This window comes from Calliopsis andreniformis, chromosome 9 (genome assembly GCF_051401765.1).
Source record: "Calliopsis andreniformis isolate RMS-2024a chromosome 9, iyCalAndr_principal, whole genome shotgun sequence".
Lineage (NCBI taxonomy): Eukaryota > Metazoa > Arthropoda > Insecta > Hymenoptera > Andrenidae > Calliopsis > Calliopsis andreniformis.
The window spans coordinates 21,812,718-21,834,298 of NC_135070.1; the positions used below are offsets into that span (position 1 = coordinate 21,812,718).

A 21,581-nucleotide genomic window follows, 5' to 3' on the forward strand; every position below is an offset into this window, starting at 1 on the left:
GTGGCTCCGTGACGCCGTAGTACGGTAGACTGCAGCGCCTCTCGCGGCGAGGAAAAGAATCGTTAGAACGAAGCGATATCTCCCCTCTCGAGAGGTAGAACCTGGCCGAAGTGGACGAGGGTCCCGCCTCCTTTTTCGACCACCTCTCGTGCACGCGGGCACAACTTCAGTCCCTTGGGCCCATCGACGTCTTTTGTCGCGACTTTTCGTTCCGGTTCTTCTTCGCGCATCAACACTTTCTTCGAAAAAATACCAGTGTAAACCATCGCAGCTGAGATAGAGGAGAACGCGAGTAGACGCAATGAACGGTGTAATTGCATCGATGCAGCCAGTCAAGTGGTTAGGACTGTTGCGCCGTTACTCTTCTTGCGTATCAGTACCTCTAGATATTCGAAAAAGGTTAATCGAAACATCGAAGAACATCTCTACGCGTATCACTTTGTCGATTCATCCATTTATCGCTCTCTTCGTCTTTACCGATACCCTTCTTCCTCATTTTTTCTTCTTCCCTTCTCTTTCTTCAATTCTATGTTAGCGTCAGCATCATATGCATATTCGTTTATTTCGTTACATTTGTGTCGGCCGTTTGCTTCGTCCTCGTAAAGGATAAATATGCGGCCGCTAACGTAGGCAACGAATGTGTAGTGGAAAAAGAAACTGCAAAGGAGTCGGAAAGAGTGCAGGGGGGGGGGGGGGGGGGGGGGCAGAAGAAGAGAAGAGAACGGATAGAAGAGCAGAGCAAGGAAGCGCGGGCAAGCGAGGAAACGAGACCGAGCGGAGGAGACGAGAGGGAAAGAGGACTACTACTCCTGGGGCCCCCCACCACGCGGCCTGCCGCCGCGACGCCAGTCCGTAGTCAGTCAGCGCTGGACCGCCGCCCGCTCGATTTCGCGATCCACGAACGACGGTAGCTACTGCTTCCACCTCCACCTCCTCCTCCACCTCCGTTTCTTCTCTCTGCACCTTGTTCTTCTTCTCGCCCTCTACTCCAACATTCTTACCTTACCTCTATTTCTCTCTTCTCTCCTCTCTTCTCTTTTCCCGCCTCCTCTACCAACGCGATTCCGATATCTAGTCGCCTATCGGTCTATCCGTCTCGATCTCTTTCTTCGCTTTTTCCCTTTTTTGCATTATCTTGTACGCTTTTCCTCTCTCTCATCCCTTTACCTTTGCGTATTCGATCGAACCCTCGAGCGTACGTACGTGAACACTCAAAAAAGCGCGATCACGTCTCGATCCTTTCTTCCTTTCTTCTTTATCCCTCTCCCCCCCCCCCCCCCCTCTCTCTCTCTCTCTCTCTCTCTCTCTCTCTGTCCGTCTGCTTCTCGCCCCCTTCTCCTCTATTCCTTTGTCTCTGTGCTCTTCGTTTTTCGGTCCCGAATGAGCTTTCGGTAGCTCCGTACGTATAAACGCAAGCACGTACTGCGGAGTGTCGTGCGCGCGTTTCGACTGAGTAGAAGGCGTCGTCGCGAGACACGAGTCGAACAGAGACAAGTTATCGTGCGATTATCAGGATTCGAAAATCCTTGGATCTGCCATTCGTTCCTCCGTCTCTGCTGGATCTGGCCACCGTGATCCATGTTTTCGTGAATGTGCGTTCTCAGATCCAATTCGCGTCGGATAAATCGCGGAGTGTGCAGTCCGAAATTTGTAGCGTGTTCAGACGCGGAGGAACGAATCATATTATTTCAACTACTTACCTATACGCCTCACGCTCAGTGTTATCCAAATTCAAATTATTATTTGTCTCAGCTGTATCTTGGATCATTCGTAGGTGTGGCATATGTATTCGACGTATCCGATCTTCGTTCGAGCGGGTCTGCTTTCTACGTATCTAACCGGGAGTGAGCCGATCCCGAGGTTGCAAGCCGTGTCTGGACCAGCTGAAAGATACCACAGTGATACGTAAAATATCAGTGATTAGGAGATCGTCTGAAGTGAGTTATAGTTTAGCCGCGACTCTATGGATCATGAAACTGGAGGATGTTTGCTGTCGTTCAAGTGCGACCAGTGTAATACTTCGATTTAATCACGACTCACAAATTGCAATCTCCGCGCTCTTTTCGTATACGATAGCTCGTAATTGTGTTTTGGCGAGAAAATAAGACGTGCGTGTACCTGCTAGAGGAACGAACAAAGAGAAAAATGATGATGCCGATCGCTGGAGTATCGACAACGACGTCGCGATTCGGCAAAATCGCGATAAGGTAGTAGTGCTTCACGCCGGACACGTGCAAGTGGGTGACTGTAGTGCGCGGAACGGGGAAACTTCCAACAGTTTCCCGCGGAAGATCTATTCCGGATCTTCGAACGAGATTTCGACACACGCACGTCACATGTTTGGGATCCGAACGTCTGCGTCTAAGGAGAGAAGACCTGGAGGCCGCACAGATAATCGAACACCCTCGAAGGACGCAGATGCCCCGAAGGAAACAGCACGCTCCACAACGCATGAAATGTGAGTTCGATCGTAAATCATTTAAGTATACCTATGTACGTACCTACCTACATACCTTCTGTTTAGTCAACTACGTTTCCTTTTCAACATTGTCTTCACTTTTTCTACCTAACATTAACCTTCTGTCGTCGTCACTTTCTTAACTGTCTGTTCTTCACGTAGAATATGTAGGTACTATTAACGAAAGCACAACAGTACCTACACGCTCTTCCATGCTCACAGTTTGTCTTCCACATCATTCTAATCTATCTATCTGATTTGTGCGTTCATTCTATCGATCACGCCTATGCGATATTTGCATTGCGTCCGAAAGACTCAGCTAACGGGGAGATCAACTTCTTTTACGACCGAAGAACTTGGAATGATCTCGACTAATTTTGTCGACGCGATTCAGTTATTTTTTAGAAGAAGCAATAGATATGAAGAATTTGTAAGAAGTAAATCAGCTGCATATCTTTGATCGCTTCTGAAAACGATTTTGACGAACAAATTGAATATCGTATTTTTGGCCTCTCCTGCATTAGAAGAGCAGTGATAAAAGTGAAGGAAGTCCAACAATTGAAGCCTTTAGTAGGTAAAGAGTACCTACTCGTCAATATTTCGACTATCATTGTTGTAATGTACAAAAAAAGCACATGTAAGAGAGAGTGATTGTATAGTCGAATAGAAATCGGTAGAAGAAGTATGCAGCGCGCAAAAGACAAGAGAATTCGTGAGTTTGAAAGGTCGATGCGCGCCATGCTGCTTTTCCCACGTGGGGAGCCATGAGGCGTAAACAAACTCGCCCCTGGTGGAGGACGCCATCTTGGTGAAGTTCTGCCGGAAACATTTACAATTCACTCAACTTGCCCTACCGAAACTCGGCCAAGCGCCGATAAATCTCGTTGTGCGCGCGCGCGGACGCCCGCCGCGTACATAAATCCACACCAGTCTACGGAGTTTCGGCGCCGTAAACGCCACAGTTTTTCGCCAGCTTCCGCGGTGGTAGACCTGCCACAGAGCCTCCGAACCGATTCACCCTTTCGACGGGCTTTTTCCCCACAAGCCACCGATCTTTTTCGCGTAGCTGCGAAAGTACTTTACCTAAATATCAGTTACACGCGTGCATCGAACATGGATACGAACAGCTAGTTGAAATTGTCAGTGGATGAGGTCGTTGTTCTTCGACTGGAAGAACGAGCACGATCAAGATGGTTGCGGCAGCGAAAGTAGAAGCAACGAAATACACTGTACGAATCGAAGCCGCATGGCTTTGGCTAATTTCTCCGTTCAATTTACGATGTCCCGGTGAAAGGATCCAAGACACACATCGATTCGTAGGAATCGATCTCTCATCTATCAAGCATACGATCGAGCCGTGATTACCACTCTAAGGAAGTTAATTAGCAGTATATTACCACGAAAAGATTGCCGTTAGATTCCGGTCTTGTCTTATTGAAAAATTCTTGGTAAAATATCAAGGAGATCGGTTAGGTCGGCTGAGATGAAAATGTACATAGGTATCTACTTATGTACAAACACGACGCGTGATCGAAGAAACGGTAGTAAACTGTTCGTTCGGAGAATCGATTTGAAAAAGCTCCAATTACTTATCGACGATGTGCATCGGGCTGAGGAGCGATGGACGAACGATTCCAGATCGCGTTAGTCTAACGCGTTGGCTATTTATCAGAAAATTCGTAGCTGGCGCAACAGGTGCAGTTTAGAGGCATCTTCTCGCCTTAATGTTCGAAAAGGTAATCGTCGCGCGTCGTCCGTAACTCGATCTCTAGCGTATCACTCGATCGGACAACGAATTGCCTCGCGGCTTAACGTTCGCCAAAACGAAACGAAGAAAGTGGCAGTGACGAAAAGTAGGCACCGTTTGTCATGTTCGCTCATTGAAGATACAGCTGGGGAATTCACGATACCCAAGTGGCTGCAGCAGTTCGTTGATCTACGTTTCATCTAGGTAATTGAATCTATTCGGTCTACGTCCAGGTTGCACCAATCGGATGGTATTCGCGTTAATTATAAAACAAATCGTCGGAATAACTTTGAAAGGCACAGGTTGAGCTGGGTGCCGTTCCATACGTTTCTCCGCAACTCGTGATCCACGGCTCCATTCATAAAGCAGGAAGAGTACTTGGAGTCTGCGCACGCGCACGTTGAAACGCCTGCTGTCCGTCCGTACGTACGTACGTACGTCTTCGCCACCAGATATTTTCGGAGGTCCGGAATTATAAAGCCAGCGCGCGCTATTAGATCGTCTGAACCGCGAACAACGCGAGTCTCTTCCCGAGACTCGACAAAACCGGTATGGCACGACGCTGCGAAATAGAAATGTTCAATTCGACTCGACTCGATTCACGATTCAGACGTTGCCCAGTTATTCGATCGAGTATCGATATCTATCAATATTCGTTTCAAAGCTTGTTTCATGCAACATATAGGTTCATGGTTGCGACATGTACCGATTTTTTGGCTAAATCAAGTTCTGCGTTCCTCGAGCAGTTTCCGTGCTTGATTCTAGGATTCGCACCGTTCAAATGCCAGCTTCTCAGCCCCTACTTTGGCGCGTGCCTTTTCAGACAGAAAATCTGGAGTTTGGATTGGAACGGCCAAACGAGAAAAGCAGATTTTCCCCATGCGTTTTACCTGACGCATTAGCCTCGCGAAATGTGCAGCAAAAAATTTACGACGATGGCTGTCGGTTTGGAAAAAGGACGCAGCAGGACACACAGCGTACAATTCTGTCCGTTGATACCTGCTTCTCGTAAGTAGAAATTTCACTAGCGACCCCAGTAAAAACCTTCGGTTACCCGTGGCGAACACGACGCCCGTTGCGCAAAACTTTCACCTCAAACAATGCCGACGGATTTTTGGACCTTGATGCTTCACTCCCTCGCCGCCATAAATCCATCAGCTGCATAGAAAAAGCGGTACGACCTTAGTTGGCCAGGTTCGTGACGTGACAGCAGGAAAGCAGGAACCCGCATACGTTCCACAACTAAACGTTGAAAACTTCACGGCAGTTTATCGTCGCGCAACCTTCGAAGCGCAAAGATAAGAAGAGGAATCGTTTGCTGCGAGGTGGCAGAGTATTTCCTAATAAAAAAACGATGATCGAGTTGACGCAAAAATGATAGATTGAAGACAAATGTAAAGTCGCTTTCGACGCGTAACGAATTATCCATGCGTGAAAGGTTCGGGATAGAGGTTTCCGCGTTGTGCATGTACATCGATTCAGCTTTCTAATCGACTTCCATTATTTCCGGTAACCATGATTTACAAGCGATATCGCATCGACGGGCAAATATGCCAAATGCAGCATCTGTATCTCGAGATAAATGAGACTTTGACTAGAGGAGGAAGCTCATCGTTTTCATTTTGCACTTTTTTGTCGCCACGATATTTCTCGAATAACATTTGAATTTGCGCGTACCTGTGCAAATAGTAGGTAAGCATGATCGATGACGAGTCGCAGGAGAAACAGACGGTTAACGATTATCGCCAGTTCGTTGGAGGTCGACTGAACGGAAAGCCGAAGCCAGGACGATCGCGTTGGTTCAGCGAACCGAGTTGGAGTCGTTGACGATGCGACGCGACGCGACGCGACGCGACGCGATGCGACGCGGCCCTCGTCGATAGGTATTCTCATTCGGAGTGAATCATTTAACGCGAAGGGAGTTTTCATCGCGTTTAACGCGAGTGGGAGAGGACGCGGTCGTGCGAGAGCTCTCGCATCCTCTCACCCTATTTTCGATGCTCGTAAAACCAGCGTCGTCGCTGTATCCGACTGATCCGTCTCCCGATTTATACCAGGAGAGAGAGATGAGATGCGGCGGGGCGCGACACGACGCGACGCGGCCGATGCTCGGGCTACTAGCGCCTGCTGCCGGATCTTTCTCCGCTTCGCGCCATTCTCTAAGCGATGCTATATAATAAATTAGCCGGAGAAAAAGACGCCGCATCGGTGCGACAGATGCTCGATGGCTGCCATAAAGGAACTGCGCGGACGCGAGACGCGAGACGCGAGACGCGAGACGCGAAACGCTCGCGGATAGTGGCAGCACATCAAAGCGTGTCACCGTCCCAGCCCGTCCCCTCCTGATGCAGAATCGTTGTTTTATGTTTACCAGCGGATTTGTTGCTTTTCCCTATTTCTCTGGCAAACGGTCGAGTGAGATATAGGTATATCGCTGACCCATACTCCGAAATAAATCCGTACCGCGGCACTATTCTTATAGAGAGATACGATGCCGGACTCGAGTTTACCGGAGAATAAATCAGTCGAAATAGCAACTAAGACTCGTTCGCGTCGAGAACGGCGATCCTGGAATATCGACGCGTCCGGCGCGGCGTCCAGCGTCCAGTCGACCGCTCCGCCAACCGCCTCCGCCAGCCGCTCCACCGATCCACCGTACAGGATTTATATTCCGTCACGAAGAAAAAGAAGCATTCGAGATTCACGGGGGTGCCTCTTCGTGGATTCGAATCGCCGGAGAAATCGCTCTTTGCCAATTCCTTTTCCCACTCCCTTTCTGCCTCGGTGATGATCCGTCCAAGAGAACGCATAACCGACACGTCCAGCCACTCGAAAACCAACTACCGCTACCGCATCGCAGCACCTCGAGCTACCTAGCGCCATACCGCTCCACGCCGCGCCATGCCACGCCATGCCGTGCCGCGCCAAGTCGCGCCGAGCCGCGCCGTGCGCGTCGAACGTGCCGGCACGCTTAAGTGACTTTTGCTGTTTGCCCTTTACGCTCGCAGAGAGCCTTTTGCTTTTGCGACAACAAGGCCGGACGAACAGGCGAAGGCGGTAGTGCGTTTGACCTCTTCCCTTCCCGCTTCCTACCCCTTCATTTTATACTTTTTCTTTAGCTCGATTATTCCCTCTACACACTTGCCACCTTGCATCTTCGTTCCTTTCACTTCTTTTTCCTTTCCTCGAGCTTCCACGAAATACATACTCGGGTCTCTTCAACACCTGATGCGAATAAGTAAATCATGGCATCGAATCAATCGTAACGCGTAAAACGAGACTCGCAGAGACGCTGGTCGAGATTAGGGTGAGTGGGTAGAAGGCAGATTTGTTCGAGGGTGCTAAGAGTGAAGGGACGTCGCGGCAACGAAGCAGACACGGTTCATGGTTTAGTCGAGTGGTGGCTGTAAAAACGCTGCTGTTCATCCCTGACTTCGAGAAGTAATCCCAACCAATGGGGACCCGTACGATTACTAAGGAGATATCACGAAAAAAAGAATTCATCCTCTTTTGCTCCTACCATAAACTTTCCATCGAATTGTCTCTTTAATCTGTACAACAATTAATTCATCCTGTACTTACTGATACCCGCAAAAAGGCCAAGTCATAATATTGTTCGGTTAAAAATTTGGTAAACGACTAGGCTGAAATTCGTAAACGCCTACGTATGTAGGTGTATTCGCTTTCGAAGCATGGGGCGAGGACATCCACAAGTACGTCTGTACATGTGTGTACATACACCAGGTCGGTGGAAAAGTACGGTAGTGTAAAGGAAAGTATAGGATCGCGGCACGGTGGTCGAGCTATTCGGCCGTGCACGTACAATCTAGGTATGTACTGTTTCGCAACGAGAAGGCCCCGAAGGGGAAGTAAGCAGTATCTCTCGAGCTTCCCTCGCGGCCCCTCGGTCCTCTGTCCTCTGTCCTCTTTCCTCCGTCCTCCTTCCTCCGTCCTCCGTACTCTGGTCGCCACGATCTTTCTCCACCCTCTCCCCGGAGTCTACTACAGCTCGTCGCTTTATCCACCCCGACGTCACAACCGTCTATGCAAGGTTCCAGGATACAAGGGAAGATCGGAGTGGGGTCTCCTCCATTCGTTTGTCCGTCCGTCCAGCCGTATCGTCTCGTCTCGTCCCGTCTCGTCTCGTCCCGTCTCGTCTCGTCTCGTCTCGTCTCGTCTCGTCTCGTCTCGTCTCGTCTCGTCTCGTCTCGACTCGACTCGACTCGTCTCGTCTCGCGTGACGGCCTCGTCAGCCGTCAGCCAAGCTTCGTCCGGATCGATACGCTTGCCACCCTTACGACCCCAACTTCCTCCACCTTCTCCCGTGAAAAGCAATGCACCTACCATCCGCACCCCTCACCATCGCCATCACCTACCCACCCTCCTCTCTATTTCTGCTCGCGTCTCCTCTCGTCTCCTCCGCGAACCTTCCTTTTCCCCTGACCCCGCGCACCCACTTCCTCTTGCTCCTTCTCCGGCTGCTGCCTCCTGCCAGCAAGCAGAGTCTAGTTGAGTCGAGTTGAGCCACCGGCCGGGTCAGAAGACGTCTGCTGCCCGGGCGAGCGACAGCTACCACCCTCCCCATTCAAACACCCACCTCCTGCCACCCCCATTTTACCACCTCCTCCCCCTCTTCATCTCCTCCACCTTCGACCGTCCACCCACCCCTCGACCTACTCCACGACTCCATTCTACCGCGACGTGCCGCGAGATGGACAGCTTCGCCTCACCGTCGAATCCGCACTCCAAACTCGCCCACCCTCCCTGTATCGTTCACGTAAGCGCTACGATCTTGGTATTGGTGAACGCCACCGTCCTCAGTCAACCACTACTACCCTTTCTCGTTGTCAACTCTGTTCCCTCTTTCTCTTCCTTCGCTTCCTTCTCTTCCTTCTCTACCTCCTCTTCGGCCGTCTACTTTTGATGCTGCTGGTGCTACCGCTGCATCATATCCTACCTCTTTGCTTTACTCTATGTCGAATATTTTTTCGTATCGAACGGATCAATGTCGACAATTAGCTCTGTCCTTCTTTCATCGATCAGCTCTCAGCATTTGACAATTACGTTTCGCAATTTCCCATTTCATCTTTCGGCAAATCATTCGCATTGTTTTTCGGAGTATTTCTTTCGTTCGTCGCATCGACCGAGTCTCGTTGCAGGACACAGAGGGATAAGCGATCGAGAGTAGAATACGAATCTTCGCTATCGTCCCACCTTCCACTCGAGTCTCTCTCTAACCTGTGGACCAAGATCCTTCGTAATGAATCATTAGCAGTCGAGAGTCAATCGAAGATTAATTAATCGTTAGGATTCGAAAACCAATTAAAGTTTCCTCGACAACAAATCCGTCTGGTCGTGAGCTTTGTCAGAGACTCCGATTTGTATTCTCCTGACTTTCCAAGCTGTAACTCGACGCTGAACTCGTGTCCGCATCATTTGCTTCGTTATCAAATTTCCTTGATTCAACACTTTCAAAGCTTGCAAGTTCGTGTTGCATCCTCCTTTGTTCACTTCTGTTTTCTTGTCTATTCAACATACTTACATTGCTACGGAATTTTCGTTTTGACCAGTTTAGTTGACTTTCTTAGTCAACACGGATTGTTTGCCTTTAACACGACAAATCGTTGAAATTGCCTCGTACCTGCATATTGCTACCGAGTTTGATAGTCTATTCGTTCGTAGTCAATCAACGAGGAGAAGCAAAGTAAAAGGAAAGCAATGAGCAAACGAGAAGTCAGGGAAAGAGATGAAAGTATGAAAGAAAGATAACTAGTCTCGGTGTCTAGTGTTTTTAAAAACAATATCGGCGGCCACACTATTGCGAGAATCATCGATGTGTCAATACAGTGTGGGTCGAAAGATTCCCGAAGGAAGCTAATTGGTCGAAACGTCAAGTGCAACAAGCTATCGTCAGTGCGTGGAAGCTTTCAGTTATCGATTTACCTCGATCAATCGATTACCATGCAGCTGTAGTTAACAGCAGATGTCGTTCGGTTTCGCATTATGGCAAGTTTTGGCATTCATTCGCTTTACGCTGATGTTAGGTGTTGAATTCAGGAGAGATCTCTCTCGACGTCTCCGTAAGATTAAAGGAAGATAACGTAGATGGTCTTTAAGTCCTGTTCGCGGTCGCATATCGTGTTAAATCTTCTATGCGTCCAAAACGCGAACGAAGCATAAGACGGCAGGGTCAACAGGAATGTTCGTGCGATCCTCCGCAGCCATGCCCAGGTTTTTTCTTCTACCGCCGTGACATACGGTGAAAATTATTGCCGTCGTCCGTGCTACCCCTCTGTCCTCCCCTCCCCCTACTTCGCCCTCGCCTTCACCCTCTCCGTCTCCCTCTCCCCCGTCCCCTTGTCCCCTCGTCCCCTCGTCCCCTCGTCCCCTCGTCCCCTTGTCCCCTTGTCCCCTCGTTCCCTCGCCCCCTCGCCCCCTCGCCCCGTTACCCTCTTCTGCCCATCGCCACACTCCCCCGCCTTCTTGCACATCGGTCGAGTCGGAGGCGATCCCTGCCTCCCACGATACGGCACTGACGCCATCGTAGATGGGTGCCAGCTATCTAAGGGGTGATTTCTAATTTATGGGACTGGGGCGATGTGATGAACAGACGTCATAAAGCATGTCGCGCCCCGCGTCTGCAGCCTGCCACTCCTCCTCTACTTCTACCTATGCCTCTTCCTCCACCTTCTCCTCCCCCTCCTTCTCCTCCTCCTCTTACTTCGCTCCTGTTCCCAACCCGGTTACGCCACCCTACCCCGTCACCCGACCACCCGACCACCCGACCACCCGTCCACCCGTCCAACCGTCCACCCGTTTCACCCCCCTGTTATCGCTGCCTCCGACCTCTCCGGCCCTCTTCTACCTTCCGACGAACCCTACTTCCAACGCCCCCATACCACCGCTCTGTGATTTGTGGCCTCTCGAATTCTCTTCGCGGCCTTCTCCTTCCCGAAACTTCACCCCTCTCCCTCCCCATCCTCCTCGCGTCGTTCTTTCCCTTCCTCTCTTACTACTCGTCGCAGCCTTCTCTTCTTCACCTCTCACTTCCCTCCATAGCTCTATTATCTCTCCTTTTTCGTCCTCCTACCTCTCTATCCGAGACTATGCCGTCGTCCGTTTATCCACAACTTGCTTGAAATCTTCATAAAGGCAGACAACGTGAACGATCTGGGAAATGGTTCTATTGCCCCTATAAAATCGGGCAAATTAATAATTTGTTTCTTCTATCGCTCGTGCATAGGATAGGTAATTACCCAAAGTCTGTAAACTATTCGCAGGCCCGAACGTCCGAAAATATTCAGCATTTTTAGAGGTGTCCATTTCGGCAAGTGTCAGACGTCGCCTCGTTTCTCGCCTAACTTCTTCGTTGCTTTGCTACGACATGGGCATTTCTACCGATTGACATTAATACGTACCGTTTCTTGCATATATAGATGCACCGCCACGTCGTCTATCATTGTTGACCCACGATCAAAATCGTTGTACAGTTTCATAAATCCCTTACGGATAGAGGACGTGAACTATGTAGGTATAATTTCAACGATTGAAACAATTTAACCAATCCTTTCTGATGAACATAAGGTAAATGTTTAGTAACTGCAGAATTGCTATTCTTGCGAAAGCTGTCACTGCACTTCGCGTTTCATTTGCCATGAGTTAATTTTTTCAAATTCGATTTGTGGTAAAGTTTTCTAACGTCAAAGATTCTCGTTAAAAAAATATTCGTGGATTCGATCGAACGAGAACACCTTCGATCGAGGCAGGTAGTTGCCATGGATGAAGAATGAGAAAACATTGGAGAGGAGAAGGAGGATCGAAAATGTGTGGCGCGGGCGCCGCGACTCTCGTCAGTTCGGTTCGGCGCGGCCCACAGAACCTTTGTGAAAAATCGTGTTATAACCCTAATTTAATTTTATGGCCAACATTACGGCGGATTGTGTTGTATATCGGGGTCTGGGCATAATGGCCGTATATGGCCACGTATAATAATGGAGAAAGAGATGGAGAGAAAGGAAAGACGGGGATGAGAAAGAGGGAGGAAAGGGAGCAAGACGGAAGAAGGGAGGATAGGCTGAAGGAAGGGCAGCTAATAATCAGTTGTAACGCGAACCGTCGTAAACCGCAAAACAACTAGAAGCGAGCATCAAACAGGGTGAGGAAGCGAGAGAGGAGAGTAGCCGCTGCAAGAGGAGCGTTGTGGCACGAGAGGTCAGGTTCGACAAGGATGTGCGTTTATATTTAAAGGGTTGAAAGGTGGAGTATCATTATCCCGACATCGAAACCAGCAGATTATTTCCATTTCGTCCCATGGCTGTTTCCTCGCCCGCAATGAGTTCGGTTTAAGAATTCTTTCGGTTCACTGTGCTGTACCGTGCCGCGTCGAGCCCTCGTGCACGCGTCAATCACAACTGATCGCGGCGCGGCGCGGCGCGGCGCGGCGCGGCGCGGCGCGGCGCGGCGACTCGACGTCGCTCGTGTTTTCCTTTCCCTCACTTCACTATTAGTCTTCTAATTTCAATTTTTCATACCTACTGATAGTTTGGTCTGCGTTTCGATCGACTCGAATCGAAACTACGACAATTGGGAAGAATGTTGAGTCAAGAAATTTTTCGAACGGAGCAGTGCGCCGTGAAGAGGGCAGCGAGGAGGTGGAAGAAAGAGAAGTTGAGAAGGAGGGGGTGGGAGTAGGATGGAAGGAGGACTTGAGTAGAAATCGTCGTGCGAAATTACTATAATACGTCGAGAAGGTATAGCAAGGCCGGGACAAGAGCCGCGTATTTCGTTATTATTATTGATCGGCGAGGAACGATATTAAAGTGGCTAGGGGGCATTCTCTATATTTACGCTGATTCTTCCGAAAACCGTGAAATTACTGATAATCACTGTGAGCGGGAAGTAACGCGGTTAGATGCGCGCTCTTAACAATAACTGCGACACTATAATCATCAGTCCCTTTACTCTCCTTCACTTCCCTTCGCTTTCCTTTGCCCCCTTTCGCCCTAGCCTCTCTTCTCTCGACCCTTCGTACCCTACTCGCCGTCATCTTCGCGTCGCAGCCAGTCGCATGCGTGCTCTACTCTCTTTTCTCGCAGTTGCGTCGGTGTCGAACAAAGAAAAGGGCCAAACTCTTTGCATGCAGTGACTTGAACTATTCATTGTCAGCCCTGTGTTATGGAAAAATGCAAGAATCGGCAACTCGAAGCGATCGTGACAGAACGTTCATCTACTGTTCATCTACTGTTCATCTACTGTTCATCTACTGTTCATCTACTATTCCGTATTCGAAAGAAGAGACAAGACGAGACGAGAGGGGTGGCGAAGAGAAGAGAAGGGAAAAGAGGAATGGAGAGGAGAGGAGAGGAGAGGAGACGCAGCGAGAAGCGAGTGAAGAAAAGAGCCAGAGCAGGGTCAGTCGTTGAGCGAATAGCCAGGCAGCAGTTCGACTTGGGCTGCCGGTCGCCGTAAAAACGTCAATTAAAGTGTTTTATTTGATCCTTCGTTAGAACGTTGAAATGGAATTTTGATTTATGGCTGCAGCACCATTCTCGGTGTGCGTGGACGAGGGCGCTGGTGCGCTCGCGCGCAAACGGGTAAATAAAATAAATAGGAGGCTATAATTAGTCGACGGCGGGGGTATAACCGAACGCTCGGTCGATCGCCGTACACGACCGGTTCACGAGTTCGACATACTCAGACGAACAAATACTTGAATTCGTTCTATGCCGATCCGTAGAGAATCATAATCGTCGGCTCAACTTCAACTTCGCGCGTGCGTTTTCTTTTTGAACGCGCTCGAACGTATTTTTCGCGGGCATAGCGTTAGGTATCGCGACATCGTTCCCATCTCAAAGCCTGAGAGGAAATCGATAACGGATGGAACTGGTCGTGGTACGAGCGAGACTCTTTATCGTAACAGATTTAATAGCGTGGTCATTGCGAGACAGAGACAGAGGCAGAGACAGAGAGAGGGAGGTGGGGGAGGGGTAGGAAAGGGGAGAAAAAGGCAACGAAAAGTTGAACGACAGGCCTCGCCGAAATGCCCACGCGCACGTCGATGTCCTCGCGAAACGATTTATTATCGAAAACCGGTGTGCGTACGGGAGCGTCGAGGCCGAGGAAATAACACGTGCGATCGGAGCGTGCGCTGGAGCGAGCGAATGACCGAGTTAAGTGAAGAAGAGTCGCACCAGCCGTCCCGCCAGCCGGCCGTCCAAATGTTATTGTTTATTGTGGCCCAACGACAGCTTGATTTATCATACGAGCCAGCCATAGCCATGCGTGAAATAGTGGCATAATCCCGTTGATTTGTGGCTACCATTGTTCGCGCTACCACTGTGCCGAAAGTATTTTTTTTTTTTGTTTACACTCGATTATTGTCTTTCCCGTTCGATACGCTGCTTTCTGTTTTCCCAAACGTTCCTGTTCCCCGATTCGTTTAAGGGATCTGCCAGTCTAAATCGCACACTTCTAGGTCGTGACCGGAGTCTAATTTTCTGCACTCTGGAGAATTGTTAAACGGCACCTATTACCTACATTTCGCCAACTTCCCTTCTCGTTGTAGAATATCTTTTAACTAGATATGTATACGGAAACTCGTGCTCAATAGACTAATCGCGAAACCTCGAATAGTCCTCATCGAGCTGGTCCACAGCTATCGATGAATTACCAGGTTGACACGATAACGACGGAACGATGTGAAACAAGACCGAACGTACAGTTTACTCGAGACACCTAGGACTTTAAAACTTGAACTGTACTTTTAGTTTTTCGATTTAGTCTTCAAGGAGCAGCAATATCAATCGACGTTACATATGTAGCTTCCTGATTTTGTCTTATTACAAAACACAGTTGTGGTATCTACATAGGGAGTTACGATTGCTCGAAGTTGGAAAGAAAAGATTTCGTCGAGAATAACCTTGAGAATCAGACTCGGTCAAGGGCTGAGATAGGTCGAGTGACGAACAACTCGTAAGACTTTGAAGTCGCTAAGTGGCTTGTTCCCTGGTAGGTAAGTATCCGCCTGGTCATCGATAAGCCCGACCTACTGTGCTTCTTACGCGGACGCGTATTACGGTGCGAAACGGCGGGCGGTCCCTTCCGTTTGACGAGAGCCATTCATCCTCATCCACCTACGTTGATACCCACACACTCCAACTCGGTAACACGTACATAGCCACGTGTGTTCTTCCATTGCGCGTCCATCTATCACGCGTCAGATGTAACGCGGTTCTACTGCTTTGATTGGGGTCGAAGCTAGAGGTGCTTGATAGTTTAGAGTCGGCGCGCGTACTTTCATCCAGAGAAAATGCACATATTCGCTCGAACATGCGTATACGGCTTTCGCTAAGCTGCTATATTTTTGTACGCTCGTTGGAAGTTCGAGAGAGAAAGAGAGAGATGTCGGTGCGTGACGCAACGTTAGGGGATGCCAGGGGCATAGTTGTCGTTCAAAGTCCCTGCGGTGGAAGGGCCTCTAGCGGCTCGAAACATAGGCCCTTTGGCGATGACCTGCCAACGGTTCGCGCATTAGCTCGACAGATAGCGCTGCCTAATCGGACCTCATAAATTACCAAATTAATATCCCGCGTTGCCGACGCCAGGCTATCCGTCAGGTGTCAGCCACGGTGCAGATAGCAACCGCCGCCTCCATCTACTACTCCCAGTTTCCCTCCACTCTACTCTGTCGCTTTGCACCCCGTGTTGCTCCCACGCCGGACATACTGTGTCCTTGGCTGCTCTTCCCTTTCCTCTATTTCTGTCTCATACTTCAGAACTATTTCACCTTTCCCACCTTTCAAAACTATCGATAGAAAGGAAATCCGTAAGGCTAGAAAGGATGACCGCGTCCACGCGTACGACACAACTCGAAAGAACGAACGTGAGAAGACCACCCAGGGTGTCTCGTTGTCTTACACCAACTAACGGTGGTCGAGCTCGTTGGTATGTATTGCAACAGAGAATGCATACATCGCTCTGTGTCAGTTCACATCTCCTCCCCTCTCTGCCTCTCTAACTGTTTCTTTCTTTCTTTCTTTCTTTCTTTCTTTCGTACTCGTTTGCTCTCTATCTCTCTCCGCCTATTCGGCCGCTCGTATCGTTCGTTCGGTCGCTCTTCCTGACAGGCTGTCCATTTCGTTGGGCTCGCCCACGCGCGACACGTAAACGCATAAAAGGAAGCGAAGACGAAAGGTGTTCGCAGGGGCAGGGGGAGGTCACGGTGGAAGGTGCGTCGCGTCGGCACGCAGTGGCGCAGAACGAAAGCGCGAAGTTTCGGACAACGAGACGCTTAGGTGGACGGCGAGCGGGCGAGCGGACGAGCGGACGAGCGGGCGAGCGGACGAGCGGGCGAGCGGGCAAGCGGGCCAGTGGGCAAGCGAGCACGAGGGCAACGAAAGAGAAGAGGGGCTTGACGAAGGGAGCGGGAGCGTAAAGGAAAGTGGGGGCAAGAACCGCTTACGAATTACGCGGCCGTGCAGCAAGCCACACAAACCGGCTTCGAAAGCTACCTCTATGCGACACGGCTGCCAATTAGCGGGCTGACATCGACCTGACTGACCACCGTGCTCTACCAACCAGTCATTTCTTCGGCCCTTTCCTCGCTTCTTCCGTTCCCTCTTCCCCTGGGCATATTCGTGATCGATATTTCTTCACCTTGCACACGTTATTCCGAACTCAGTCTTCAGGTTCGTTCCGTTGACAGACCTCTTTCGGTCGAAGCGCGCAGAAAACGCGCCTCGGTTTCACGGATCGCTTGAGAAGTTTCAACGATGTCTGATAAGGTACACGTGGGATACCTATCCCGTACCTACGCGGCTAGATTCTGCGCTCGAAATGAAAAGACGGGATATTCATTCGCGGCTGCTGCGGAATGTTTCATCTGCAAGCGCACGTGGGAAGTCGAGGGATTCGCGTAACGACGGAATCCTGGACAAGTTCCGGCGCATCGGTGTGGGTAATTAATCGATCGTTATTTATATAATTTACAAGGCAGGGGCCCGTCGAGAGCCATTCGTATAAAGTTCCAAGAGGGAGTGTGAATCGGTCGATGGCTTAAAGTCGCCGATCGATGCCATTTTCTCGTCGAATACCGGTTGCGAGAATCGTTCCATGCATTACCGATCGGTAGCGCGAGCAAGGCAATAATTATTACGCGTGTCGGTCGGTATTATTCGGGTACCTTTTAAAATGTCAATAAAAAACTTGAACGGACCCGCTATCTTTGTCGTTTACTCTTTTACGCTCTCTTTCTCCTCCCCCTCACTCCCTATCCCCTATCCACCGAACGTCGCTTTCTTCTACTCTTTTTTTTTTTTAATGCCGATGCAGCTGCACTCTTTTTAGAGGAGGCTCCGTCACGTTGCATTACAGAATGATATTTGCTAATTGGGCACGAAGATAAAACGACAACGGCGTGGCAACTAATAACCGTCCCTGCATCCTACACCACCTCTTCCTCCACCTCCTCCTCCTCTATCACCCTTTGCTGCTCTCTGCTCCCGTTCGCGCCGCACCACCTCCACGTAGTTTCTCTTCTGCCGCCTCGGTCCCCAAGGGAATGGATAATCACACGTTGAACCGCGTCGCAACTAGCCGCGATACTTGGGGACGATGCGTCGTCCTCGTATCAGCTGCCTATCTACTCATTTTATCGGTTCGTTTCCTCGCCAACTACATTCCGACCGCCAGCTACTCCTTTATTCTTGCTCTCTACGTGCGGCGAACACGTATATATATATATATACACACAATAGTCACCTTTCGACCCACGTATAGCTCGACTCCTGACGGAGCTGTCACGATGAGCAAACGTTACGGCCAAGAGAAACAGAGATGTCCTTCGTCGAACGAACGCGTGAAGCATTGCACGAGTCGAAAACGCGCTCGAATTGAGCCTCGATTCTGCCCGTACTAGACCCTGTCGCTTTCTTTAATCGAGCACGTGATTCAGTGCCCATATCCTACCTATTAAGCTTGCGAGACGCAACAGAAATATGTACGGCCCTGAAGCAGTTATAAAAATGAGGCGAGCGAGAAGCGTGTGGCTCGATCTGACGGCTGATGGAGACGTCTTCGTTCCAGACAGACGCTTCGGACGTTTGCGACGTTTGATCGACGGTTCTCTCCTCCTTTCGCATACGTTGCACCCGCTCGAGCTCGCTTCCTCGCTCTCCAGCTGTCCTCTCTTCCCGTCTCGTCTCGTCTCGTCTCGTCTCGTCTCGTCTCGTCTCGTCTCGTCTCGTCCCATCCCGTCTCATCCCGTCCCATCTCGTTTCATCTCCTGCCACTCACACTCTTGCTTCACGCTTCTCGCATCTTGTTTCTCGCTACCTACATCTCATCTCTCTCTGCTACACTATCGCCTCGCTCTTCGTTCTTTCAATCTCCTTCGCCTTCTCCGTCTCCTTTTCCTTCTCGCTCTCTCTCCTCTCGATTCCTCAGTTACTCTCCGTGGAGTTTCAGAGAAGGCACTTCGCGATTCCCCGTCATCGTTCGTGTTTTTGCCCGGCGGCCTATAAATAGAATAGCCGCGCGCGGTGGTTCTCTTCTGCTCTAAACCGGAACGCTTTCTCGCGTCACGAGTTCGTCATCGTATTCAAGGTCGTCGCATTGACGAGATCAAATTCGTCCTTTGTCCCTTCCCTTCAATCCTTCGCCTTCCGAGCCAGAACGACCATTGGATTCCTATTCCAGATCGATTACCGATAAATCTGTTGATTCGAACAAACCCGAGAGACCTAAGCGACCATGTTTAAGACAACCGTGGCTCGCTCCGCAATCGTTTCGTTCAAAGAAGCGAGTATGTAGATACTTACTCAGTTCCCAGATCGAGAAAACTGGAGGACTGGCGAATGGCGAATGGCGAATGGCGAATGGCGAATGGCGAATGGCGAACGGCGAACGGCGAACGGCGAACGGCGAACGATGCCGCGATTCGGTGGTTTATCCAAGAGGCGCGCAGCCAGGTGCTCGTAGTTGAGTAAACACCGGACGTTCATTCTCGTAACGGGAAGTTCCCAAATGCAAAGTTACGGATAGAGTTGCACGAGTCTGTGGAAGATGAGGCGCAAGGAAAACGGGGATAACAGGGGGCAAGCTCGTCGGTTTATAGTCGAAGATACGGTCGTCCAGGGTACACCGGCTTGGAGAAAGTCGGCACGAGACGATCCGCGGGAATGGGAAAGAGCGATGCAGAAGTCGGAGAGGAGGCTAGGGAAAACGCGAAGAACGAGCGTAGACTGCACAACTTGATAATAATAAACTGAAAAAGGAGCAAAGGGCGTTATTTTAAAAGGGAAATGCAGCGGCGCATTTTTATGTCTTCGCCAGAACTTTTCATCTCCTGCGCGCTCTCGCTGGAGGAGAACGACGCTTGGGTCGGCATGGCGTGGCGCGGCGTGGCGTGGCGCGGCGCGGCGCGGCGCGGCGCGGCACCGCGGGGCGGGGGTGTCGAGGGACGCGGCCATCCGCGGAAAGTAAAGAGAACGGGGACGAAGAAGAGACAGGGTGGAAGAACCGAAAGATCGGTAAAACGAGGACGGCGAAGAGGGAAGCTGGCAGACGCGAAGGGGTGAGACGAGCGTTTCGGAGTGGGGATCGGGGGGGGGGGGGGGGGGGGGGGGTGAGTAGGAGGCTAAAACGCGGAATGAAACGGCAGGCTGCCGCTGATGAAATTCATAATTTAGATCCAATGCGCTCTCTGTACCTCGTTTAGAATACACTGCTATTTATAGTCGAAATTTTCCTTCGGCACGATCCTCCCCTCCCGACCACTGGCAACGCCCGAAAGAAAGAACGTAAAACCACCCTCCTCCGCATTCAACGCTTCCTCGCCTCTTCGCCACCTCGATTTCACGATTTCTCGTCGCTGGAGCTGTTGTCTCGCAAGCGTGTGAGTAGCGACTCTACCGAAACGCATGAACAGAATCGTGCGCCGCCGACTGTTCGCGCTCGAAGCGTGAAAAAGCGCGGAAAAGTGTAAAAAAAGGTTCGATGGGCAAAGGCCAAACTCTGATCGGATCCTGCATGAATATCGCGACGCGACGCAGGGTTCGGGCATAGCTACCTACTCTTTCTAGTCAATTTCGGAATGATCGCAACTAACGCACGTCTCGAAGAACCACTCTTCTCGTTGATCGTTACTGTCGCGTTTCATCCGGCAGTTATTCTCTTCCCTAATAGGACGTAATATTATACGTAGAACTGCTCGGCATCCACTCGAATTCACGGACTTTAACGATGAACAGGCACGAAAAGGTAAATGGTCGGCTCGATTCGTGCCTACTATGCTGCTCCTTGCAAGAAGGTAGCCAGATTGACTTCAAGACCAATGCCAAAGGCTTCCCTCCGATTTCAAGCTGCAGGATCAGTTTCGAGAAGGTAGAACCTCCAAAAATCTCTGCTCCTGTATTTCATTGGTCGATATCTCGAAACCATAACAGCACGCGTTCGTATTCTACCTACGGCCGATTACTAAACCCAAGGCAAGTAGAAGTATCCGAGGGGCATCGTAAATTGACCGTAATTGCGTTCAATGTTACGCGCGCACGAATGGATCAAAGTCAATTGCTCGAAATGACCGAATCGAGGGATAGAGAACGAAAGCGACGAGAGAGAGGAAGAGGGAAAGAGAGAGGAAAAGAGGGGGAGAGAAAGGAACGACGAGGATGAAATCAGTTGCCTCTGCCTTACATCAAGATCGGGACAACGGATCTGTTTCTTCGACCGATCGAAATTTGCAGGATCCTTTCACTGGACCTTTATTTCCGATCCTTCTTGGCGATTTCTTCATCGCGTTAACGAGAAGAGGCTGGTGGATTGTCGTGCAACGAGCGAATTTTCTCGTTAAAAAATAAGTGGCATTAACCGGGGGTGACGCGACGCGCCGCGACGCGCCGCGACGCGCCGCGACGCGCCGCGAGTGGTGAATGACGAGGAGGACAAAGACGGTCGCGCGCGGACAATAAACGTTAAACTCGAATGGGTCGGCGGCGGACAAAGCTGGCTCGTGGCTCGTAGAAGAAAATCTAGGATATGGAACGAGAGACAGAGACGGTCTCGACAGGGAGACGACGCGTCGATCAAGCGGCCCACAGAATCGGCATTCAAAGCTTCCTTTTTCTGCGACAGGCGACACCGATCGTTAGGAAGCCGAGTGTCAAACTGTCCAGCTTGTCACGAGACGGTCGCCGCCGTTCCGCGCCGCGCTGCGCCGCGCCGCGTCTCGCAGCGCCGCGTTGCACCGCGTCGTGCTGCACCTATCGCGACGTTTACACGCTCGGAAGAGGAATGCGAGATACGCGCTGTTTCGAAAAGATGAACTCGCGCTCATCGACGATAACAGCAGGTGTTGCTGACGCTCCCGAGCCAACAACT

The 21,581-nt window shown here is 50.4% G+C and overlaps 1 protein-coding gene across 1 annotated transcript in view; it reads left to right on the forward strand.

Annotated features, from left to right (window-relative positions):
• The first annotated feature begins 2,389 nt into the window (after nucleotides 1-2,389).
• Nucleotides 2,390-21,581, forward strand: part of Tio (zinc finger domain-containing protein tiptop) — a 65,989-nt gene continuing 46,797 nt past the window's right edge. Inside the window, exon 1 of the mRNA XM_076384733.1 lies at nucleotides 2,390-2,458. The gene's annotated coding sequence lies outside the window, so the exon portion shown is untranslated. The remainder of the gene's footprint in view (nucleotides 2,459-21,581) is intronic.